The sequence below is a fragment of the Podarcis erhardii genome, assembly GCF_964252035.2.
Source record: "Podarcis erhardii genome assembly, chromosome: 15".
NCBI classification, from domain to species: domain Eukaryota; kingdom Metazoa; phylum Chordata; class Lepidosauria; order Squamata; family Lacertidae; genus Podarcis; species Podarcis erhardii.
The window spans coordinates 5,261,269-5,272,079 of NC_138505.1; the positions used below are offsets into that span (position 1 = coordinate 5,261,269).

Genomic DNA, 10,811 nt, shown 5'->3' on the forward strand with positions numbered 1-10,811 from the left:
AATAACAGAGGCCAACCAGAGAATATTGAGAAGCAAAGGAGCTAGTAAGCTTGATCTTTATTGATCTGTTGCAACAGGGTGCTCCCCTCACACGCAGGAAAGGAGGAGGACCCAGAACAATGGCGTGCAAGGCCTTATAAAGACTTTTGAAATTGCCACCCTGTAGATCAAGACCACCCCCAGAAACATTATGCATTCATCACAGAAGGGGTGTAACCTAAGACCACCCCTCAGATACATCCCACCTACATCACAGAAATTTAAATGTTGTTTTTCTCTTGTCCTTGTTTATCTCCTGTCTGGCAGGTTACTTGATTGGATTGCCTGGGGAGCCTGGCCAGTCTTTTGTAGTGGTAAAATACTTATTTCCTGGGCCAGGTCACAGGCTCACACCTTTATTCAAACACAGATTAAGACAGGATTCGTGAAGGAAGAGACAATGGGGAGGCTTTTCCATTTTGACCATGCAGAGAAACATTTGCTCAGTTTAGGAATCAAAATGGTTCCAGGTTGGCTTTCCTGTGCTGATCTATGTACGTGTGGTTATGAACGTTGCCATATATCTAAGACCATAAAATTCCTATCACACAGTGTGGTTCTTTAGCAAGGCCAGAAGGCATCAGAAAGGCCTGAGAAACAATGGACTGTGTTCCCTACCTTTGTTGCAATCACAGATAGGTAGCCGTGTTGGTTTGCCATAGTCAAAACAAAACAAATTCCTTCCAGTAGCACCTTGTTGGTCTTTAAGCTGTACAGCTAGGAAGAGGAAGGTGCTCCAGAAGGTCATAACCACAGCCCAAAGGATTATTGGTCATCCCCTCCCATCTTTGGAAGAACTGTACGGTTCCCGTTGTCTTAGGAAAGCAAACAATATCCTGCAGGATGCATCTCACCCGGGACACAGTCTGTTTGTACTACTGCCTTCTGGCAGGAGATACAGAAACATCAAGTCAAGGACAAATAGACTGAAAAATAGTTTCTATCCAAGAGCTGTGGCCTTCTTAAATGCAGTAACTCGATAGTGTGACCTGGGAGTTTGATGGGTGTGGGTGTGGGTGTGGCTGGAATGTGGTTTGTTTGGTTGTTGTTGTTTTGCTTTTGTTGTTTTTAAGGGATGGCATCCAATTTCGTTGCACTTGTGCAATGTTGCACTTGTGTAATGACAATAAAGAATCTATCTATCTATCTATCTAGTTTTGTTTTGTTGCAATCTTTTTAGTTACAGCAAGCAGAATGTTTCTGATGCTTAGCTGCTGAGAAAAATGATTTTGAAAAGCTCGGAGAAGCTTTGAGCCTGCTTTGGGGGGGGGGTGACTTCGGGCCTAGGTGGGGTCACCTGTCCTCACCTTCCTTCACCCCAAGATATTTTCTTCTGCAGAGGAAATATTTGGGGTCATTGAGAGTCATTGCAGGGCTGTGGAAACCACTCTCAGATTTAGTGAACTACACTGCAAAGTTGTCTGCCGTCCAAGCACAACCAACCTGGAAAGATAATGGATTGCAATCTGTTTTTGTAATACTGCACTGAAAAAACTCGCAATGCGAGAGAATTGCATACAAAACACGAGCAGAGTTTCATTCCCCCCCCCCCCCGCCACTCATTTCCACGGGCAGCCTCCACTTCCGCCCTGGGAATGGGGCATTTCAAAATGGCAGAGCGAAACCGGAAGCTCCGCGGCCAAGACTCCCTCAGAGAAGGCGGCGACGAACGACAGAACGCCGCTTCTCGCTCGGGGTTTCCCTCGGAGCAACGGCAGGGGTCGTGCGTCGCCGGGGATTGGCTGGCGCTTGTCGCAGTCTCCCTTTCCCTCCCGCCCCCTGTCCAATCCGAGCCTCGAGCGCTGCAGCGGGCTGTTGGCGGGGGAGGAAAGAGGCGTTGGAAGCTTTGAAGTGGCGCGCGAGGGAGAGTTAGCTTTTCCCGCGCATTTCCAACCGTCGTTACCTCAGGTGCGCTCGGGTTTTGTGTTATTTTTACCTCAGAATTGTCCCCTCGCCTGCCAGCCTCATGAAGCAATTGCGGTTAACGAATGCCAGAAGGGGCATTAGACACTTCTTTAAACGAGCAAAGCACCGCCTATTTATTACTACTGCGTGTTTCCCCCCCCCCCCAAGTACTGCTACATAAAAATGAGCTTTTAGCCCAAACCGCTGAAAAGGCGATTCTTTCATCCTGACTGAAAATAACTCCCTTTTTGATTGGGGCTTAAAACTAATCCTTACACACGTTTCAATTTTTGCATTTTTAAAAAAAGATCAATATAAGGAAATACACATTTCTAAGGAATTTGGATCCCTCATTAAAATGTTAACCTTTCATTTTTTACCTGTGCCTTTTAAAGGTTCCTACTATTCCTCTCTCGTTCTTCTCACCTGCTGTTTTGAGGATTATGGCCGCTAGGGAGACGTTTGTCTTTGTCTTTTTTATGTTAATTTCTCCTTTTTACCACATTTCAGGTAAGGTTTTGTGCAGGCAAGTATCTTTAGAGGTAGAAATAGTTCATTAAGGGGAATAAATAACCTGAAAAGTATCTAACCACAAGTGTTGCCAAGTGATGCAATTTAGTCATGAGTCACCCAGCTGTGAATAAATCGCTGTTTCTCACTGTGAAAGAGAAAATTATGTGTGCGGGTTGACTAACCAGCCAAAACACCATTATTTTAAAAAAAACCACATTCTCAATATATTTAAATTAAGCTTGGAACCCTAAACATGTTTGTGACTGAGTTAAGTTCCATTGACATTCTGAGTTATATACATTGAATTGCTCTGCAATTTGTGCTAAACTTTGGATCATACCCCTAATTTGCAAAAAAATCTGTGAGAGCGCAGAATGAAAATAGCAAGATATATTAAAAGATTTGAAGACTAAATGGTACATTCTCAGAGCAACTGTTTTAAGTTGGCATACCTGTAATAAAATCAAAATGTCAACTGTTCAGCTGTCATCTATTTCATGTCAACCCTTCTTAAAAGGATGATGATTCTGCTTTGATTCTTTAATCGATTCTGTATGAAGAAGTGTGTAAAGTCATCTTTCTTGCCATTGCCTTGTTAAATCGTGCAACTCTCCCCATTTTTCCTTTCCTTAGGTAACTCGGTAAGATATCAGGTAAAAACCTCTTTCCTGTTCCTAGAAAGCAACAAGTTAAAGGAGTTGTTTATTTTTTATGTGAGCGGGGGGTGAGATTGGAGAAACAAAAATTAGAAGCGCTCCGGATTCAACTTGGAAGGCATCCAGAATGTCCGAGGAGCTAAGCTCAGACAAGATGTAATTTGCAGCAGCGGCGTAGCGTGGGTTGTCAGCACCCGGGGCAAGGCAAGTCATTTGCGCCCCTAACCCAGGGCAAGGCAAGTCATTTGCGCCCCCTAACCCGGGGCAAGGCAAGTCATTTGCGCCCCTAACCCTGGGCAAGGCAAGTCATTTGCGCCCCCTAACCCGGGGCAAGGCAAGTCATTTGCGCCCCTAACCCGGGGCAAGGCAAGTCATTTGCGCCCCCTAACCCGGGGCAAGGCAAGTCATTTGCGCCCCTAACCCTGGGCAAGGCAAGTCATTTGCGCCCCCTAACCCGGGCAAGGCAAGTCATTTGCGCCCCCTAACCCGGGGCAAGGCAAGTCATTTGCGCCCCCTAACCCGGGCAAGGCAAGTCATTTGCGCCCCCTAACCTGGGGCAAGGCAAGTCATTTGCGCCCCTAACCCGGGGCAAGGCAAGTCATTTGCGCCCCCTAACCCGGGGCAAGGCAAGTCATTTGCGCCCCTAACCCGGGGCAAGGCAAGTCATTTGCGCCCCCTAACCCGGGGCAAGGCAAGTCATTTGCGCCCCCTAACCCGGGGCAAGGCAAGTCATTTGCGCCCCTAACCCGGGGCAAGGCAAGTCATTTGCGCCCCCTAACCCGGGGCAAGGCAAGTCATTTGCGCCCCCTAACCCGGGGCAAGGCAAGTCATTTGCGCCCCTAACCCTGGGCAAGGCAAGTCATTTGCGCCCCCTAACCCTGGGCAAGGCAAGTCATTTGCGCCCCCTAACCCGGGGCAAGGCAAGTCATTTGCGCCCCTAACCCGGGGCAAGGCAAGTCATTTGCGCCCCCTAACCCGGGGCAAGGCAAGTCATTTGCGCCCCCTAACCCGGGGCAAGGCAAGTCATTTGCGCCCCCTAACCCGGGGCAAGGCAAGTCATTTGCGCCCCCTAACCCGGGGCAAGGCAAGTCATTTGCGCCCCTAACCCGGGGCAAGGCAAGTCATTTGCGCCCCTAACCCGGGGCAAGGCAAGTCATTTGCGCCCTTAACCCGGGGCAAGGCAAGACATTTGCGCCCCCTAACCCGGGGCAAGGCAAGTCATTTGCGCCCCCCTAACCCGGGGCAAGGCAAGTCATTTGCGCCCCCTAACCCGGGGCAAGGCAAGTCATTTGCGCCCCCCTAACCCCGGGGCAAGGCAAGTCATTTGCGCCCCCCTAACCCGGGGCAAGGCAAGTCATTTGCGCCCCTAACCCGGGGCAAGGCAAGTCATTTGCGCCCCTAACCCGGGGCAAGGCAAGACATTTGCGCCCCCTAACCCGGGGCAAGGCAAGTCATTTGCGCCCCCTAACCCGGGGCAAGGCAAGTCATTTGCGCCCCCTAACCCGGGGCAAGGCAAGTCATTTGCGCCCCCTAACCCGGGGCAAGGCAAGTCATTTGCGCCCCCTAACCCGGGGCAAGGCAAGTCATTTGCGCCCCCTAACCCGGGGCAAGGCAAGTCATTTGCGCCCCCTAACCCGGGGCAAGGCAAGTCATTTGCGCCCCTAACCTGCCGCCGCTGCCAGCTTCTTCTTGCTGCTGCCTGGGCTGGGGTATTTACGGTAAGGTAGCTATGGCGGCGGCGGCGGGTCTGTGTCAGGTGATCTGAGGCGAGTTGCCGCTGGCGCTGCCGCCCAAAGGACGCCGCTTGCCCAGAGGAGGAGGGCAGAGAGGCAAGGAAAATGCAACATGGCCCAGCAGCTGCAGCGGCGGGGCTGTGAGGAGGGGCTGCCTGGCGCGCGGGGACCGCGGTGAGCGTTGAGAGCCGCTGCCTGCCGGACGCCTTCAGCCCAGACGCGTGCACAGCTCGTCGGTTCCGCGAGACATGGGGCTCTGCTACAGCCTGCACCCGAGGCTCTTCGGCGACTCCGGAGGCGGTGAGCGCGCCCCCCCCAGATGTTGCGCCCGGTGCGGCCGGCCCCCCCTGCACCCCCCACGCTACGCCACTGATTTGCAGGAGTTAACTTCAGATCTTTTGCAGACAAATCCACCCCAAAAAGCTAGGCTGTCCAACAAGCCTGGCATTAGAAATCTGAAAGGCTCTTGGGTCTCCATGGTGCATTATTTCCAGGGCTGCTGGTTGGGCCCCAAATTCAGCTTGGCATCCTGGACCCGCTACCTGGCTTGCTGAACTTCCCTCATCCTCAGGAATGGCATCATGTGCCATTTTGCCACCCGAGGCAAGAAGACGGGAAGCCAGGTGGGCTGGCTTTGTTCATCCTCTTGTTTGAGGCCATTTCAGTTACTATCCTTCTGGGTGTTCAAGATGAGTCGTTTGGGAGTGGCCGCCAAGACCATATAACAGGCATGTCCAAAGTCCGTTTCAGGGGCCTAAGCCAGCCTGCCGGTCAGTTTAATCCGGCCCCGGTGGCAGTTTATTTCCTGGGGTAAAATCCTAAAAAAAACTTCAACAACTTCAATCCTAAAAGAAGCTCTGCAACTCCAACCCTAAAAGAAGATCGATAAATTCAATCCTAAAAAGAATCATAAATGTATGTATTATTTTACTGTTGTTAGCTGCTCTGAGCCCGGCTTCGGCTGGGGAGGGCAGGATATAAATAAGATTATTTATTATTATTATTATTATTATTATTATTATTATTATTAAAAAGCTCAAAAACTTCAATCCAGGTCAGCAACTTTGGTTGGCCCTTCGGTTGGCCCCCATGGTCCTTCACTTCATCAAATCTGGCCCTCTTTGAAAAAAGTTTGGACACCACTGCCATATAACATCAGTCCTGAAAGACCTACATTGGCTCCCAGTACGTTTCCGAGCACAATTCAAAGTGTTGGTGCTGACCTTTAAAGCCCTAAACGGCCTCGGCCCAGTAGACCGGAAGGAGTGTCTCCACCCCCATCGTTCAGCCTGGACACTGAGGTCCAGCTCCAAGGGCCTTCTGGCGGTTCCCTCCCTGCAAGGTTGCAGGGAACAAAGCAGAGGGCCTTGTCAGTGGTGGCACCCACCCTATGGAATGCCTTCCCATCAAATGTCAAGGGGATAAACAACTATCTGACTTTTGGAAGACACAGAAGTTTTTAATGCTTGACTTTTTATTATTTTTTTATATGTGCTGGGAGCTGCCCAGAGTGACTGGGAAAACCCAGCTAGATGGGCGGGGTATAAATAATAAATTAATGTTTGATGTTTTATTGTGTTTTTAATATAATGTTGGGAGCCGCCCAGAGTGGTTGGGGAAACCCAGCCAGATGTGCGGGGTTATTATTATTATTATTATCATTATTATATTTTTGATTGCTGCTCCCTCAGAAGATCAAGGATTATCTAGCGCACCTCTGCCAGCTGTATGAGAAGATCTTGACACTTTGGTTATCAACTAAAGTTAAGATAATAGGCAACACCCTCCTTAAAATGTCTTTATTTCTTTTTTTGTTAATTGGCTTTATGGATGGCATTTCTCTGTGGTTATCAGCTGCTTTGAACTGTTAGGAAAGCGGAGAATACATCTGTGAAAATCATTTTCAGCAAATTAAACAGCTACAAGAGGTTGTAACACTCCTATTCCAATTGTTTGGAGCAGTGCCTCTGATGCCTGAGATCACATATTTTACGAGATACTGGCCTAGCAACAAGTATTATGACCTTGCATTGGTGTACCTATCATTCTGGCCTACATGTTATCACCCCACCAACCTTACAACTGGACCGTAAGTAAATATGTCCATGTTGAAATTTACCAAGACATCATGGAGACCTGATGTTTTAAGTAATTATGAAGTTGCTTATGATAAACAAAAAGTTGTGAATTTTATTTTCTATCAGCCTTGGTCAGTAATGTACACAGATCTCTGAATTTAAGAAAGCATTTACCATTTATGAGCCAGCAAACATATACTGTCAAAAGTTTTTAGCAATGTAAACACAGTATTTTACAAGTCCCTTTTATTGTGGTGGTTTGTTTGCTTGTTTAAGGCTAGAGTTCAACAAATGGATAAGTTTACCAGCGAATCCATGAAGGCACAAGAAGCTCAACCTGATATTATCATCATCCAAAAGGAATCAGGTATGAAATGTTTATCACCACCACAGATGTGCTTATAAATTATTGGTCAGCATTTCCCAAATAACAGTAATATGCTGAATATATGTATGTAGACTTCCAGCTATATATTTATTCTGGATCTGGCTGAAAACATAACAAACGTGAACAAGGTATTTGTTAGAAGCCTTGGGAATTTTTTAAAGGAACTTGCTAGTCCCTATGGTAATTGAGACATTGCTGAACCTAACATTGCTGAACCAGTATCTTCACTAATACTTCCCAAATGTATTGACTGCAGGGATATCTAAGAGATTATATTTCTTGAGTATAGCTTTAGTATTGCAGCTGTATTCCTGCAGACACAGAAAACCTTTTTGTGTGATAACGAAGGAAAGTTGCAAGCGAAGAGAATCTCCACTGTCCCTAGTCCACATGAAATGTAGTGTTTATAGAGAAGGTGATAGTGATGAGGTAGACTAGAAGAAGCTGGTACAACACCACCAGAGGAAGAATATCAGGAGAGGGGTACCTTAAATGACTTGTTTGGCAAGAAACTGGGCATATGTGGGTAGCAGGAACAGAGAATGAAGGTTTCAGAGGAAGAGCTGTGTTCCAAGAGGGATTTTGGTACTCCAGGCTAGAACATTCATTGGCATGCAGCCTCCACACAAATAATACAAAGGTTACAAGGTTACAAAAGAGTAACCCCATTGAACTTGGTTGGACTTCTACTATATTAAAAGGTGCATGATAAAGATCTTGTTATCATGGGAGAAGTTTGCTTTTACCAAAACGTTCCATTACATTTTAAAGCCAGGGGTTCCCAAACTGGTCTGTGAGCTTCATTCAGGTAGTCTTCTGCTTGTATAGTGAATATTAATACTGATTTTAATTGTATATTTATTGTATATTTTGTTCTTGTATTACAAAACAATAAAAATACACTTAGAAATCACATAGCACTGAGAAAAACACATTACATTTCCTACAACAGGCAGAAAAATCATTAAGTTGTCCACCAGGACCCTCAGCAATTTTCAGGTAGTCCGTTGAGAAAAGAGTTTGGGAACCACTGCTTTAAGCCATTGCTGCTCTCCTCCAGTTGCTTTTAAAGTAGGATTCAGAGTAATATGTCCTTAGAAACAGGCTTTTGTTCCCATTAATTTTTTTCAGTAGAGGCACCGTTTGGGTCATATGTCCCCCAGGCTGTTCAAGAATCAAATGAAGTGGTGTCAAAAATTCTTAGTGATTTGCAGCCCAGCAAACCAGTGCTTTGGAAGCAGTTAATGTGGCAGGTAAATCATCATATAAAGAGCTTGTTCACATCGGAGCTTACTACGTGTTGATAGCTGTTTTGTGTCCTCATTTAATTTGTGTAGTACACATGATGTTACCCTCAAACACCAGTCTTATCGCTGTCTCCTGTAAATTCGAGTTTACCCAATTCAGGGATAATACAATCAACTGCAGGAAATTGGGTTCCAAACTACTCCACTTGGGGCGGCAGACAGTTTTGGTGGGTGAGTGGGTCAGTCACTTTCTTCCACACCCGTTTCAACACCTGTGACTTCCTTGGTTCTTTTGTTTCTTTTCTGGCCATGCTTGTCACTATTTGCGGTGTGCTTCTGGATAGAGAAGCGTGGCCTTGCAACACACACACACACACACACACACACACACACACTTCTTTGGATCCCTCAGATTTGAACAAAACAAAAAACCTGCAGAAATGTGCATTGAGAATTTACCATTGCCTAACTGTGCTTTTGCACACTTACTGGATGAGGAATTTTATTTTTAAGTTGTATGCCACCATCTGTGAACATGCCCTGTTAGTAGTTAATTGGCATAAGAGAATCGACCAATTAGAAGGCAAGGAGAAACACAAAAGGGATGCCTGCTGGTATGAACTACTCCAGTCTAATTCAAACTGGTGTGGACTACTCCAGTCTAATAAAAATACAGGGATTAACAACTAAATAAAATCACATGTGGGCAGGCCAAAAATGAGGAGAAATGATCACATACAGAACTGGGATTGATTGGGCTCTTTTATATCCCATTTCCCCTTGTTGAGCTTCAAGCTCTGCCCCTATGTGAGAAGGAGTACTAGAGACCCTAGAGCCTGACTGAGGCTTTGTTCCATATTTTCCCACAGGGAGAAATAGGAGACAGGGGTCTCAGTTTCTGTCTTTCCAGTGATCTAACAAGCATAGCGGCCTAGGAGGTGCAGAGTATGTGTCTGAGCTATTTCTAATACAATCTTTCAAACTTAAGCATTTATGGATGTTTTACTCAAGTCATGGTTGGCATTTTGCAGAGGAAGAAGCGTTGGACACATAACAAAAGGGGGAAAAAACTTTCCAATAAAAGAAGGGGAAGATTTAGAAAGCATTTGGAAAGAAGTACAAAACCAAGGTTTGCAGACAGACAGGACTGGATTCCCAGAAGGTTCAAAAGGCAAGAATGTAGGATCAGAAACATACAGAATAGCGAAGACAAAGTTCAGAAAGCCATAGAGCAGAAAGAAATTCTTAGATGTGTAAGAAGTACCTATGTTGGTGAGAAGGAATCTAAATCACAGGCAACTTCCACACATTCCAACGAACGTAAAAGAAGAAAAGCCAATGAAGTCATCACTTATAATGTCAAGGAAGGACAACTCTTAGGACTAAAGGGAAGAAGAAGAAGAACAACAAGAAGAAGAAGATCAACATACCCAGGGAAGCCACACTTGGTTTCTTCAAAACCCTTTGATAGCTATAGTTCTTCCTACAGTTTGTCTTCTTATTTTACCCCAAGTAGCTCCCAGAGTACATTATCAAGAAGAATGAAGAGAAACGTTTCCAGTTTTCATAAAAAAGAAGGTAGTTTTGAGGATACATTTTTGATCAACACAAAGGAACAGAAAATAAGAGAGAGAGAAATGGGAGCATTTCCAAAGAAAAGAGAAGCCAGAGAAACACAGTCGGTCAGAAATGTAAGTCTTAAACTGAAAACCTTAAAATCTCAAGAGAAATTATCTAACATGGTAGACCGTCTGTCAGACCCATCCAATAACATGTCAAAAGATGAAAAACTCACCTACATGCATGAACTCCTAGATGAATTAAAGTTATTCATTAAGCTGTTGGAGCAGCAAATACTACTACAGTCACTAAATAACATTGTTTATTCAACCACAGTTTCTGGCTCACAAAAGTAGAGAGCGCTAATATTGCTGAATTTAAAAACATGTTGCTATTTTGTTACATAAAAATCCTGATAATACATAATTTTATTTTGGCTTAATTAGTCTTTAAATCATAATGTTGGTTTATAGCTCGTATTAGGAAATGTTTTTGGATAAACGACTGAAAAAATACTAAAATAATTCCTAATAAATGACATTACTCTGGAAAATGCTCCTTGTAAGAAAGATGCACCATGACAGTAGTCATAGGAGAAGGAATAATAAAATTGTAGATTTGTAGAGTTGGGAGATACCCCAGGGGTCATCTAGTCCAAATCTCTGCAATGCAGAAATCTCAACTAGATCATC

At 45.4% G+C, this 10,811-nt stretch overlaps 1 long non-coding RNA gene across 1 annotated transcript; it reads left to right on the top strand.

The window, feature by feature from the left end:
- Positions 1-1,737: 1,737 nt before the first annotated feature.
- On the top strand, positions 1,738-10,545 carry LOC309331047. The gene is made up of 6 exons (XR_014151704.1): positions 1,738-1,947; positions 2,340-2,454; positions 3,091-3,110; positions 7,201-7,291; positions 8,444-8,565; positions 9,591-10,545. It is a non-coding gene; the product is annotated as an uncharacterized lncRNA (long non-coding RNA).
- The last annotated feature ends 266 nt before the right edge of the window (positions 10,546-10,811 follow it).